The sequence below is a fragment of the Ursus americanus genome, chromosome 2 (genome assembly GCF_024610735.1).
Source record: "Ursus americanus isolate L20-20 chromosome 2, mUrsAme1.1.p, whole genome shotgun sequence".
Classification (NCBI taxonomy): domain Eukaryota; kingdom Metazoa; phylum Chordata; class Mammalia; order Carnivora; family Ursidae; genus Ursus; species Ursus americanus.
This window is the reverse complement of record NC_142128.1, coordinates 92,097,043-92,110,777: the sequence shown is the minus strand read 5'-3', so window position 1 is coordinate 92,110,777 and position 13,735 is coordinate 92,097,043. Positions and strand designations below refer to the sequence as shown.

Below are 13,735 nucleotides of genomic sequence, written 5' to 3'. Positions count from 1 at the left end.
TAGAATAATACCATGGGAAAGGGATGGGAGTTCCATGTGGGATTTCCATTTTAAGTTTAGTTGCACAGTCTAGAGTCTAGAAAGAGATTCAGTATTCTAAGGACCTAGGAGATAATCCTCAGATCATGCACATATACACACATTGATGTCTCAAGGACAAACCTCAATTTTCAGAGCAGTACCAATAAAGAGGAAAAGAACCATTGTCCAAATTTACCCATGTAACACAGCCCTCATAAAAATGGAGATGAAAATTTACATTATAGGGATGCCTGGGTGGCTCAGTGGGTTAAGCATCTGCCTTTGGCTCAGGTCATGTTCCCAGGGTCCTGGGATCAAGTCCCACATCAGGCTCCTTGCTCAGTGCAGAGTCTGCTTCTCCCTCTGCCTACCACTCTGCCTGCTTGTGTGCTCTCACACACTCTCTCTCTGACAAATAAATAAATAAAATCCTTAAAAAAAAAAGAAATTTACATTATAATGCAGAACAGCATTAGTTCTTGTATTCATCTCTCCTTTCTCTTCTGCTTTTAAATAGGGAGCTCCAGGTCAACAAGAAATAAGAAAATGGACCAACTGCTTAATCTAATTTCCTCCTAATGGATGAGAATATGATATAAACTGTGGCCCTTCCCTGCAGAAAAATAGACAGCTAGCTAATGCATGAAAAATTTTACATAGTTTCAGGGCATCCATGGACCTGTCTAAAAGATTTGTGCATATCAGGATAAGAAATCCTATCATATTTATATGTGTGCTAGGTGCTGGAGAAGCAGACATTAATCAAAGAATCACACAGACAGATGTAAATTACCAGTATCATTTTAGGTGCATAACAGGTTAGTTGTCATAGGCAGAGAAGTTCCAGAAGGCTTCTCTGGAAGTGATGATCGAGGTAAAGTCAAGCAGAAGGGTAGAGAGAGTCTAGATAGAGGAAATAGTGTGGACAGAAGCCCTAAGGCTGGGAGGCACATGCACATTTAGGGAATGGGAAGGCCAGTGTGGCTGAAGAGAAGGAGGGAGAGAACTAGTGAAAGGAAGGCTGGAGAGAGAGGCCAGTTATGAAGGGCTTCACAGACCAGTTAGGGAACTTGGTCTTTATTCTAGGAGCTTTGGGAACTGTTTGTGGCAGAAAGGTAATAGCTGGTTTTGGTTCTGAATCAAAACTCTGGCTATCACGTGGAGAATGAATCTGAGTGGAAAGAGAGAGATCAGTTCAGGCACTGTGACTCTAGTCCAAGTAAGAGAGGATGGTACCTTGAAGTAGAGAGATGGCTATGGAGGAAAAGAGAAGTGGCTGGGTTCAAGAACTAGCCAGAAGTGAAATTAATAGAATGGAGAGATGGGGGAACAGGTGAGAGAGAGAGAAATGTTAACGAGAGCATCTGGGGTTTGGACTTCCCCGATAGAGTAAATGGTGGTGCCATTCAGAGAGATCACACATGCTAATAGGGGACCAGATTTTGGTGGGGTAAGATATTGGGTTCATTTTGCAGCTGTTGAAATTGAGAAATCATTTATCTTTTCACTTGAAGTACGTATTCGTCTGCTCAGACTGCCATAGCAAAATACCGCAGACAGGGTGCCCTAAACAACAGATATTTTCTCATAGTTCTGGAGGCTGGGAGTCCAACATCAAAGTGCTAGCAGGGCGAGTTTCTGGCGAGACCTCTTTTTTTGGCTTGCAGATTGTCATCTTCTCACTGGGCATTCACCTGGCCTTTTTTTTCTGTGCAGAGAGAGAGAGAGAGCGTGTGCTTGTGCTGGTGTCTCTTCCTCTTCTCCTCCTCCTCCTTCTTTTTTAAAGATGTATTTATTTATTTTAGAGAGAGAGCATGAGCAGAAGGGACAGTGGGAGAGGGAGAGAGAATCTCAAACAGACTCTGCGCTGAGCACAGAGTCCGCCTGGAGCTCCATCCCAGGACCCTGAGATCATGACCTGAGCCCAAACCAAAATTTGGATGCTTAACCGATGGAGCCACCCAGGCTCCCCTCTTCCTCTTCTTATTAGGACACCAGTTCTTTTGGATTAAGGCCTCAAACTTAGGATCTCATTTAATTCTAGTTACCTCCTTATATGCCCTATCTCCAAATATAGTCACATTGAGGGTTAGAGTTTCAACATGAGAATTTTGGGGGGGTACACAATTCTGTCCATAACAAAGTATACTTATTACATAGTAGATAAAATCACAGACTTTCAAGTAAAACAAAACTGAGTTTAAAAAATCTGACTTCCACAACCCAGGAAGTCTATCACTAGGTACACAGATAAATAAATAGTGATATACCCATACAATGGATTATTTTTCTAAAGATTTTATTTATTTATTTGAGAGAAAGAGAGTGAGCATGAGCACAAGTGGGGGGAGACAGAGGGAGAAGCAGACTCCCCACTGAGCAGAGGACCCTGGAATCATGACCTGAGCAGAAGGCAGACTCTTAACCTACTGAGCCCCCTAGGCACCCCCATACAATGGATTATTACTGAGCAATGAAAAGAAATAAAGTATTGAGACACACAACATGGATGAATCTCAAAATAATTATGCTGAATGAAAGAAGCCAGACTAAAAAAAGAATGTGTGTTTGTATTTAAATAAAAATCTAGAAAATGCAAACTAGCCTATAGTGACAGAAAGCAAATCAGTGGTTGCCTGGGGCAGGGGTGGAGAGGAAGAACAGCTGGGAGGGATAACAAAGGGGCATGAGAAAGCTTGGGTGATGGACAAGTTCATTATTTTGACTGCGGCAATAGTTTCATAGGTATATACATACATCAAGAGGTATCAAATTGTACACTTTTAGATATGTGCAATTCATTCCACATCATTTAAATCTTAAAAAAGCTGTTAAGTTTGGGAGGGGAAGAGTCAAAGGAGGCTGTCTCCATGCCCTCTGAAAGGCCTATCAGTCTTTCTTTACCCCTTAGTGAAGAGCACGTGGCTTTCAATTCAGGTGACTGGGTATCTGGCCCAGGCCTCAGATGATGTTCTGGATCTCTTTAAAGGAGCTTTTTGGGGTTAGCTGAGTTTCTTTTGCCCCACCTTCCTGCTCCCTCATTTGCTATTCTGAAACCAAAGATGAGAATGGATGGTTTGAGGTTTCCTGACCCTTAGCAGATGAGGAATAAAATTGACCTGTTGATTGCACTGAATGGAGTCTGTATAGTTTAAAACTGAAAGCTTTCTTTTCATCTGTTTCATAAGCTGAGCACCAGCTAAATGCAAGATGTTGTGGACGTATTTACTGAGCAGTCTCCTCACACCTTGGATATGGGCCTCGTGACTTACTTTGGCCAACAAAATGTGGTGGAAGTGACACTGTGTGCCAGTTGAGAGACACATGGCTTTGTCTGGAAGACAAGAGACAGACATATGGCTTTGTCACCCCCACTTCCCCAGCAGACTATTGATGTAAACGCATGAATAAGTCCAATGGGACCAGAGGAGCTCCCCATGTAAGCCCAGCCCCAACTGCTGACCCATAAAACCATGAGTTAATTAAATGGCTGTTGAAGTCACACACACATACTCATACACACACCTGGTTCCGCCTCTTATTACTAGTGCCTAAGTGACTTGGTCAAATTATTTAACTGGTCTGTGCCTCAGTTTTCTCATTTTAAAAATGAGTATGGGAGGCCGGCTGGCTGGACCAGTTGGAGAAGCATGCAGCTCTTGATCTTGGGGTTGTGCGTTTGAGCCCCACATTGGGTGTAGACTACTTAAAAAAAAAAATTTTAAAAAAATCAACCAATAAATAAGAGTGTAAAAATACCCAGCACATTTAATATTAAATGAGACAGTATTTATAAAGTGCTTTACACAATGTGGAACACCTATTTATGTATTCAGAATATAGTAGCAATGATTATTTTTCAAGTCAGGTCCCATAGCTTACTCATCTTTGTTTCCCCAACAACTAGCACAGGGTCTTCTTCATAAAAGACACTCAGTAAATGTGACTATTTGGAAACTGCAGCAAGTTCAGTGAATATTCTGGTTAGAATTTTCTTGAAGATAGAGCCATATATTTATCTAAAGGCAGCAAGAAATCATCATCTCTATTGTTGTGAGTTAAAAAGCCAAGCCTTTGTTACCTTCATTTCCTTGAAACTCAAAACTAGTATTGAAATTCTCTTATCTTCTTGACCCTATCAGCTGCATTCAATACCAGCTAAGAATTCCTTTCTCCTTGAAACGCTGTCTTCCTTTGGCTCCCTGGACACCACACTTAACCTGATTTCCCTTCTATTTCATAAGCCACTTGTCTGAGTTTCCTTGGCGAGTTCATCCTCTTAGTCTCCAATCACTGAATTGCTCTGGGGCTCTAGGCTTGGTCCTTTTCTTTTCCCTGTCTCCATTCCCTCCTTCGATGACCTCATTCTCATGGCTTTGGCTTTTTATGTTTTTGTTTTTGTTTTTTTAAGTTTATTTCTTTCTTTTAGTCATCTCTACACTCAATGTGGGGCTCAAACTCATGAACCCAAGATCAAGAGTTGTATGCTCTTCTAACTGAGCCAGCCAGGCACCCCTCATTCTTACGGTTTTAAATATTATCTCTATATACGGGCAATCCCAAGTTTCTATCTGTGGCTCAGGATCCTCACCTGATTGAACTCTAATCTCATAAATATAAATATATAAATAAATATCTATATATAAATATCTATATACACACACATATGACTGCCTGTCTGACCCTGCATTTCGCTATTTAATGGGCATCTGAAACTTGATGCATCCAAAATTTAATTTCTGATTCTGTCCCCTTCCACCTCAAGTGTAGTCCTGAAATTTTCCCTATCTCAGGATATAACAGCACCATCTTTCTAGTTCCTTCTACTGTTAGAAGAGCCTAAAATCCAGGGTACAATTCTCCTAGGGTATTTCCCAATGTTCTGCTTCAGATGACACGTAGCAGCCAGGGGTGAAGGGTGGGAGATGAGTCATGACAGTACAACAATTCTCAGAAGTTGTCAATCCCAGCTTGAGGCCATCTGTGATCTCCTGCCTCTGCGGCAAAATTCTTCTGTCTTTCATTGCTTTTCCTTCTCTTCCTTCTAGGTGATAGGACAGATACTCTGATAAATTGATTAGTTTTAAGGTGATATTTTTCAACGAGCTTTGTGTCCATAAAAAGCTCCCCCTCTAATTAGTGGGTTCTTCTGCTTGTATCTTATAACAAGCTACTTTTCCTTGCTGAATTATTCCAAGCTAATGTATATATTTAATAGATGCCTTGGGGTGCCTGGATGGCTCAGTTGGTTAAGCATCTGCCTTTGGCTCAGGTCATGATCCCGGGGTCCTGGGATTGAGCCCTGCATTGGGCCAGTAGGGAGTCTGCTTCTCCTTCTGCTGCTCTTTCTCTCTTTCTGTCAAATTAAAAAAAAAAAAAAAGAAAAAGAAAGCTTCAATGTCTTTAATTCAAAACAGTAAACATTATCCATCATAACATGACCAATGGAATATATTGTTGGGCAAGACAGTCTTTTGGTACCAGTCAAAAATATATCACACTTATGCTTTTTCTCATGAACAAATTTCCTCTATCCCTGGAGGCTAATTCTAACTCAAAGGTATCATTTTAACATTTTTAAAATCTTCTTTTCTTCAGATGAGTTTCCTGTGCAAGGAGCTCAATTCTCTTTCCAGGAGAGTATTCCTTTCTTTTTTTTTTAATAAAGATTTTATTTATTTATTTGAGAGAGAGAAAGTGAGAGAGAGAGAAAGAGCACAACCAGGTGGAGGGGCAGGGGCAGAGGGAGAGGGAGAAGCAGACTGCCAGCTGAGCAGGGAGCCCCATGTGGGGCTTGATCCCAGGACCCTGGGATCATGACCTGAGCCGAAGGCAGATGCTTACCTGACAGAGACACCCAGGTGCCCCCCCCCCCTTTTTAAGGATTTTACTTATTTATTTGAGAGAGAGAGAGAGAGAGAGAGAGAGAGAGCGCATAAGCAGGGGAAGGGGAAAAGGGGAGGGAGAGGGAGAGGGAGAGAGAAAATCTCTCAAGCAGACTCCATGCTGAGTGCACAGCCCAACATGGGACTTGATCTCAGGGCCCTGAGATCATGACCTGAGTGGAAGAGTGGGTCGCTCAACTGACTGAGCCACCCAGGCACCCCCAGAAGAGTATTACTGAATGAAATGTAGTCTCTTTCCTTTTTCATAAGTTTATCCAGAGTCTGGAGGAGTAAATTTGCATGGGATGGCTCACAATGCATAAAGTTCCAAAATTATTTTCACATCCACTTTCTTACTTAATTCCATTGCTGTCTCAATTCTAATACTACTCTATCCTAATTTTATTACTACTATTACTATTGTACTTTTACCACTGCTGCCTTTCATCCTGAAATGAACTGGTACCACATCCTTACAAATTGATTATTTGTATAGCTTCCTAACAGATTCTCTGGTTCCGCATTTTTTGCTCGAATTCAGCATGCATTCCACTATTTAAAAAAAAAACCGATTTATCAAATCAGGACTACTTATTCTTTCTTTAATCCTTCTGTCCTTTGTCCTTGTATAGGGCTTTACAATTTTCAAGGCATTTTCATACTTATTATATTGCTTAATTCTTATAATCGCCTTGTAAAGAATTATTAATCCTCCTTTACTAGATGAGGAAGCACCATATACAGGGAGGATCTATTAGCTAAAAAAATCATAGAGGTAATAGTTGTCGGATTTGTGATTCCAACCCAGATCTTCGTATTCCAACTCAAGTATTTTTGAAAACAGAGGTGCCTGTATCCCTCTGCCTAGCCTCCTTCTTGCAAACTGCAGGTTGTCCTCAGCCCCTTCTGTACAATAGGCCTAGCTCCCGTGTTCGTACCACATAACCTCATAACCCCCAGGAATAGCTGTGTAGATATTTGGCCCAAACGGTGTCATTCTAATTCTCCATTCCAGGAAATTGGAAATGGATCACAGAGACTCTGATAAGTTGTTGGGAACTAGGGCTAGGAGATAGGGTGTTTTTTTTCCTCCTGTGCGCATATCTTGGTGTTGATATCTTGGAGGCCCCAAACTGACACACCAGGGAGAGAGAGAGAGAGAGAGAAAAGAAGTAGGGATTGAAAAATAGAAATGAAGGAAAGATTAATCTTGGCTCTTAACTTTCCAGTTCCTTGTTCCACACATTTGTGGGACCCAGACAAACTTTCTGCCTGTTCTTGAATCTGTGAGATTTTCTTTTTAAACAGATCCTACTTTATCTAAAGTTTATCGAGTGGATTTTTGGTCTAGATATCAATGATATCTAAAGCATGTTATTCTTTCCACCCATTTTTTCCTCCTTACCTCCCATGCTTTTGCTCATGTCACGCCTTCTGCCTGGAATGCTTTCTAATTCTATTCTCTCCCTTTCAGAATTCTGCCATCCTTCAAGTCCCAGTTCAAACACCATGTCTTCTCTAATGCCTTCTTTGTTCACTCCATTTGGAATGAACAATCCCTCTGTGTAACTGTAGCATTCACTTGGTATCAACAACCTAACATCACAAACGGCTTTATAGAATTCTTCATGTGCCTGTCTCATCTGGCCGATTTTTGGGAAAACCTCTTGACGGTAAAAAGCATAGCATATTCATTTTTACTTGCCTCCACTGAGCCAATACAAGATACTGTTCAATTAACTGTGAGGGAATGAATGAATATACATACAAAGATCTTGACCCGTCCAGTTCTGAAAGGGACTGAGGCCTGAGGCACACCTGGATATCAGAAGTGGAGCCCTGTGTGATAGACCTGTAACTATTCTCACATAGTCAGTACCAATGGATTTCCCTATTGGCTTAGTTACACTATCTTTGGAATGAGATAATAAAACTATTGAACTAATTGCTACTTGAACTGTTTGTGCCTCAGGACAGAACAGAGGTAAGATGGACCAAAACATTTAAGTTAATTGCCTCCTGGATGCAAAGGTAAAAATTTTGCTCAGGATTTCCTAAACTGTATTCAGTTTGGAGATAAGGAACAATAGCCATTTATTATAGAGCCCGTAGTTGTATAGTGAAAATATCGGTGATGACAATAATATCAATTTCTGAATTTATTTAGTATTTGTAATTCCTGTGCACATGAACAATATTGTCTCCAAATGCGTTTGGCAATTGAGAAGATAACATTTTATTTATATATTTACGTGTTGTATATAACCACACACATTACTATGGTGAAACTATAAATATTTTAATTTTTACTAAAATGCATTTTAACACTGTGTGGATAATATTTTATAAATTCTTTCATGAGACAATTTGTACTGTGAGCACTCAGAGCTTATGCCCTCAACACCCTCACCCTTTCCTCCGTTGGTACTTGCTTGGCAAAACTCCTGGTATAATACAACTTCTCACCTACTCAGTCTAACCAACTGGAGGAAAAATATTATCATGCTGACTGGACTCACTTTAAAATTGTGACCTCTAGTTTCAAGCAGGTTCTCAATGTTGTCCAGCCATTCTTTACATTTCCGTAGTTATTTGACTCACCCACTTTTCCAGATGATGCCATTCCTCTCCAGTCTCTTCCTCTCTTCTCCATCCTCGGTGATGACTTTGCTTTTTATTTCACTGAGGAAAAAGAAGTAGTCAGCAGAGAACTTTCACAACTTCTCACCACTAATTCTACCCATTCCCTGAATCTTACCTTCCCTCCTACCATGAAGGCTGAACTGTTCCTGTTGCTATCTGAATCCAACCCCTCCTTCTGTGCTCTGGATCCTATTCCCTTTTGCCCATTCAAGAACTTCACTTCTAAAATTATCCAATCTTTTTCCTGTATTGGATTTCCTCATTCTGTTGGATCGTTAACAGTAACATAGAAATATATTTAATAGCATGCCTGGGTGGCTCAGCTGGTTAAGCATCCAACTCTTGATTTCATCTGAGGTCTTAATCTCAGGGTTGTGAGTTCAAGCCTTGTGTTGGGCTCCATGCAGGTGTGGAGCCTACTAAAAAAAAGAAAAAAGAAAAAAAGAAAAAAAGAAAGAAAAGGAAAAGAAGAGAAATATGTTTAATATCGCTAATTTAATAAAAGAAACCCTCTCCTGATCTCTCATCCCTCTTTAGGCACTGCCCCATTTCTTTAATCCTCTTTATAGGATTAAACTGGAAAGAAAATTTTATAAGTGTACTGTTCCCATGTAATCATCTTGCAGTCTTGAATTCACTGCAATAAGGCTTTATGCCCTCATCATTCCACTGCGAATACTCTCATCAAGTCTACCATTGCCCTCCATATCACTAAATTCAATGCTGAGTTCTCAGTCTTCATCATGCTTCACCTCTTAGTAGTATTCAACATAGTTGATTTTTTCTGAATACATACTAAGTTGTCCTCCAAGAAACCTCCATCTCCTGGTTTTCACCCTATCTCTTTGGCTCCTTCTTCACAGTCTACTTTGTTGGCTCCCCCTCATTTTTTTGACACGTGAATGTCAAAGGTGGGGTTCCTTAAGGCTCAGTTCTCCTTTATTTGTCCTTATTCCCTGGGAGATCTCAGCCAGTTTCATGGCTTTTCAAACCATATACATATACTCTTTCCCTTTTCTTTCTTTCAGCTCCTTTCCCTTCCCTGTAATTTTGAAAAGTAGCAAGGTCATGAAAATCAAGGTAAGAGTAAGAAACTGTTCCAGAAGGAAAAAGACTGAAGAGGGGTGCCTGGTGGCACAGTGGTTAAGTGTCTGCCTTTGGCTCAGGGCGTGATCCCGGCGTTATGGGATCGAGCCCCACGTCAGGCTCCTCCGCTATGAGCCTGCTTCTTCCTCTCCCCCTGCTTGTGTTCCCTCTCTCGCTGGCTGTCTCTATCTCTGTCAAACAAATAAATAAAATCTTAAAAAAAAAAAAAAGAAAAAGAAAAAGACTGAAGAAAATAATTCTGAACTGAATCCTTTTTTATTTTTTTATTTTTTATTTTTTTATTTTTTTTTATTTTTTTTAAAGATTTTATTTATTTATGTGACAGAGAGACAGCCAGCGAGAGAGGGAACACAGCAGGGGGAGTGGGAGAGGAAGAAGCAGGCTCACAGCGGAAGAGCCTGATGTGGGACTTGATCCCGGATCGCCAGGATCACACCCTGAGCCGAAGGCAGACGCTTTAACGACTGCGCTACCCAGGTGCCCCTGAATCCTTTTTTAAAAAAAAGATTTATTTATTTGAGAGAGAGAGAGAGAGCATGAGCGAGAGGGGGAGAAGGAAAGAGAGAGAGAGAATCTCAAGCAGATTCAGCACTGAGCACAGAGCCCGATGCGGGGAATTGATCTCATGACCCTGAGATCGTGACTTGAGACAAAACCAAGAGTCAGCCCTTAACCAACTACACCACAGAAGCACCCCTGAATCCTTTTGATATAAAGGTCATTAGGATTAGATGTTGGTGATATGACAGCCTTAATTTCTGGATTTCAATGGTATTATTGTGGTTAAGCAGGAAAAACACATTAAAGTATTAGGAAGTGATGAGGTATGGAATAGCATTCTCACTGGGTCATTATTGAGTCAACATTGACTCAAATAATTAAGGAACGAAGTTGTTTATGCTGTACTTGCAACTTTCCTATAAGTTTGAATTTTTTTTTAAGGAAAAAAAAATTTTTTTTAAAGGAAAAGACCCATATGTTGATGCGTCTTTGAGATTCATCTCTCTCTCTAGCTTATACCCAAGATCATTTGTCCAATTTTGAGGTCAAAATCTTCACTTGGATGGCTAATAGTTTTCAAACTTAAAATGTAAAATTGAACTTTAGATTATGTACAGTCCTCCAACTCCATTTGTCCCTTCCCCAATGGTGAGAACATTTACCTGATTGCTGGAGTCAGACTCCTAAAATCAGCTCCGACTCCTTTTTAACTCTCAGGTCATCAGCAAATCCTATTGGTTCTATCCCCAAAATACAACCAGAATCCAATCACCTCTTCCCATCTCTCCCAATACACCTCTATTTCAAGCTACCATCACCTTTTATCTAGTCTTCTAAACTAGTTTTATAAATGATCTCCATGTTTCTACTCTTGTTCCTCCATAGTCAGTTCTCAACTCTACAGCAAGACAGATCTTTTTAAAGCATAGAACCAATCTTGTCACTCCTCTACTTAAAATGGCTTTCCATCAACATGGGATGAAATCGAAGTTGTACACTCTAAAGGTGGGCCATGGTCTACAAATGCCCTCTATCATCTTGGCCACTAGCTAGCTCTTCCCACTCCCCCAATCTTATCTCCTACCACTTTTCTTTCAATCACTGGCCCCAATCATACTGGCTTCTCTGCTGTTCTTAGAGCACACCAAAGAATCTGACACTTCAGGCCATTTGTATTAACTGACCCTCACATCATAGATTTTCTAACACTTCCCCACAGAGGCCTTTCCTGACCACCTTATCTAAAATGGCACTTCCTATTCCTTTACAATGTTTTATTTAATAAATTAAAAAAAATTTTAAAAGCTTTTATTTTGATTGCAGTTAGTTAACATACAGCGTTATATTAGTTTCAAGTGTACAATATAGTGATTCAACATGGTTTTATTTTTCCTCATTGCATTTATTAACACCTGACATAATAATGTCTATATATTTTTTAAAGATTTTATTTATTTATTTATTTATTTGACAGAGACAGAGCACGAGCAGTGGGGAGGAAGCAGAGCGAGAGGGAGAAGCAGATTCCCCGCTCAATCCCAGGATCTCGAGATCATGACTTGAGTGAAAGGCAGACCCTTAACCGGCTGAGCCACCCTGGCGTCCCCCAGTTATTTTTAACTGCTAGTGTTTTCTACAGGTATCTACAAGTTATCCTGGACTTTTTCTCTCATGGTTTTTGCTGTATTTTAGCACCGAGGACCTAAGAGGTATTCAATGAATATTTGTTCAGAATGAACGGGAATGTTTACTATTAAAATGACCAAATAAAGATGATATAGGAAGCTTTGTCAAGAAGGAAGGGGAAGGCTTTGAAGTAATATCCCTCAAAAGACAGAGTTTGGGGGTAAGTAAAGTCATATATTATTCCAATTAGAGATAAAAAATAATAAGGGAATCACATCGGGGACACAAATCTGTTATGTGCTTATACTTTTCTTCTTTCTGCTTATCCACTTAGAAGGAAAGTTTTTGGATAAGAAAAAATTTAAATATGTAGAAATGTAATTCAGTAGCAAGCTGTGTAATGTAGTCAGTCATTGGAATTATTCCACAAACTGAAGCAACTACACATATACCTAGAAGGGCTTTTGATTTTCAAAGATGCGTTTGATTTAAAGAGGAGAGCCAAATACGTATTCCAAAAGATTTCTTTTTACTCTGAGATGAAGAATTCAGGGTTTGTTAAAAGAAAGTTTCCTAGGTCTGAAAGTATTCATGGTGGAGTGGGGAAGAGGATGTGGTAATTCAAATAAACTATTGATAAATTTACTGCTTAGAGAGAAAAATACCAACTTTTACTTTGCATATCAGTGACTACTTTGTGATTATTTTTTTTTATCATTTTGTATTCCTGTTATTCTACTAAAGGATTTCATTTTAAAGCATAATTTATTGGAAAACTGCTAAGTCTCTCTTAAACATGTCTCTGAAAGTCTGACTATTTGCATCCTGAAGCTGTAACAGATGTAACAAGGAAGTTGCATAGAAAATTTTCAAAGAAGCCCCTCCAATGCAACAGGTGTGATTTTTCAGAGTGAGGTACCAGACCACCCAGCAGAAATTTCAAAACAAATTTCCACGGGTTAGATGGTTCTTAAAAACCACAAGAGTCAGCAGTGGAAAGCGAGACTGCTTTTGTGAGTGGTATTCCTTAGATAAAACAATGTCGTGCATCCTACACCCCCTCACTAAGGCAGAGCAGGGGAAGGCGCTAGCCCTTTTACCTCTGGCCTAATAGTAGGGATTATTATAGGATCGTTCAGAAAACTACAGTAAAAAAGATGGGGTGTAAAGGACTGACACCTGACTCTCCGGGAAATCCAGAGGACCAGAAAGTGATGGCTTGGCAGACTCTCTGTTATTGCAGAAGATATGCCCAGTTGCACTGGGACCAGTAAGCTGTCTCAGAATTTGTCAGGACAAATGATGCAAAAGCTTCCCGCAGACCAGATGTGGGCCACACAGGGGGGAAAGAGCCAGTCCAGAGATCTTTTTGATTTCTACCCAAGAGAACTGCCTGATATGTCAATTGGTCTCTAACAGAAAGAACCATATGGTGTGGATATCGAAAAAAATCTGCATCTAAGGGAGGAGTAGTCCCAAGAGGAATAAACTATATGTCCTGTGTCAGATGTTGTTGGAGGAGTTAGAGCTTGATTGACCAAGCATGAGTGTCTGAGGAACTCACAGAAGTTCCCACAAGACAAAGAATCAGTTTTAAACATCTGCCAGTCCCAGCAAGTACAAGGTCATCTCACTGTACTACCAGCCAAGTAAAACCTTTCTGCTCCCTGATCCCTAGTCCCTCTCTGAATTGCAACCCAGAGATTCCATCACAGCAGCTACTGGGTAGGGAAGAAAGTAAATAGGAAAGAGAAAAAACAGTTGACCACATTCCTTTTCTCTAAGACTTTCCTTTCTAAATGTTAAATTGAGGCTGAATTTTGTGATTTAAAGTGATTCTAAGATAAAGGAGCAGAAAGGTCATAAGGCTTGCTGGAATTTTCAAATTGGTCATAGGGGGAAAAACTCACCCTCTGAGTTCATGTCAAGAGAACAGTTATGTTTTGACTATA

At 40.2% G+C, this 13,735-nt stretch overlaps 1 long non-coding RNA gene across 1 annotated transcript in view; it reads left to right on the top strand.

Moving 5' to 3' along the window:
* The window catches only part of LOC148110681 (uncharacterized), a 51,298-nt gene extending 38,832 nt beyond the window's left edge, over positions 1–12,466 (top strand). Inside the window, exon 3 of the long non-coding RNA XR_015726507.1 lies at positions 11,632–12,466. This is a non-coding gene — a long non-coding RNA (uncharacterized LOC148110681). The remainder of the gene's footprint in view (positions 1–11,631) is intronic.
* The last annotated feature ends 1,269 nt before the right edge of the window (positions 12,467–13,735 follow it).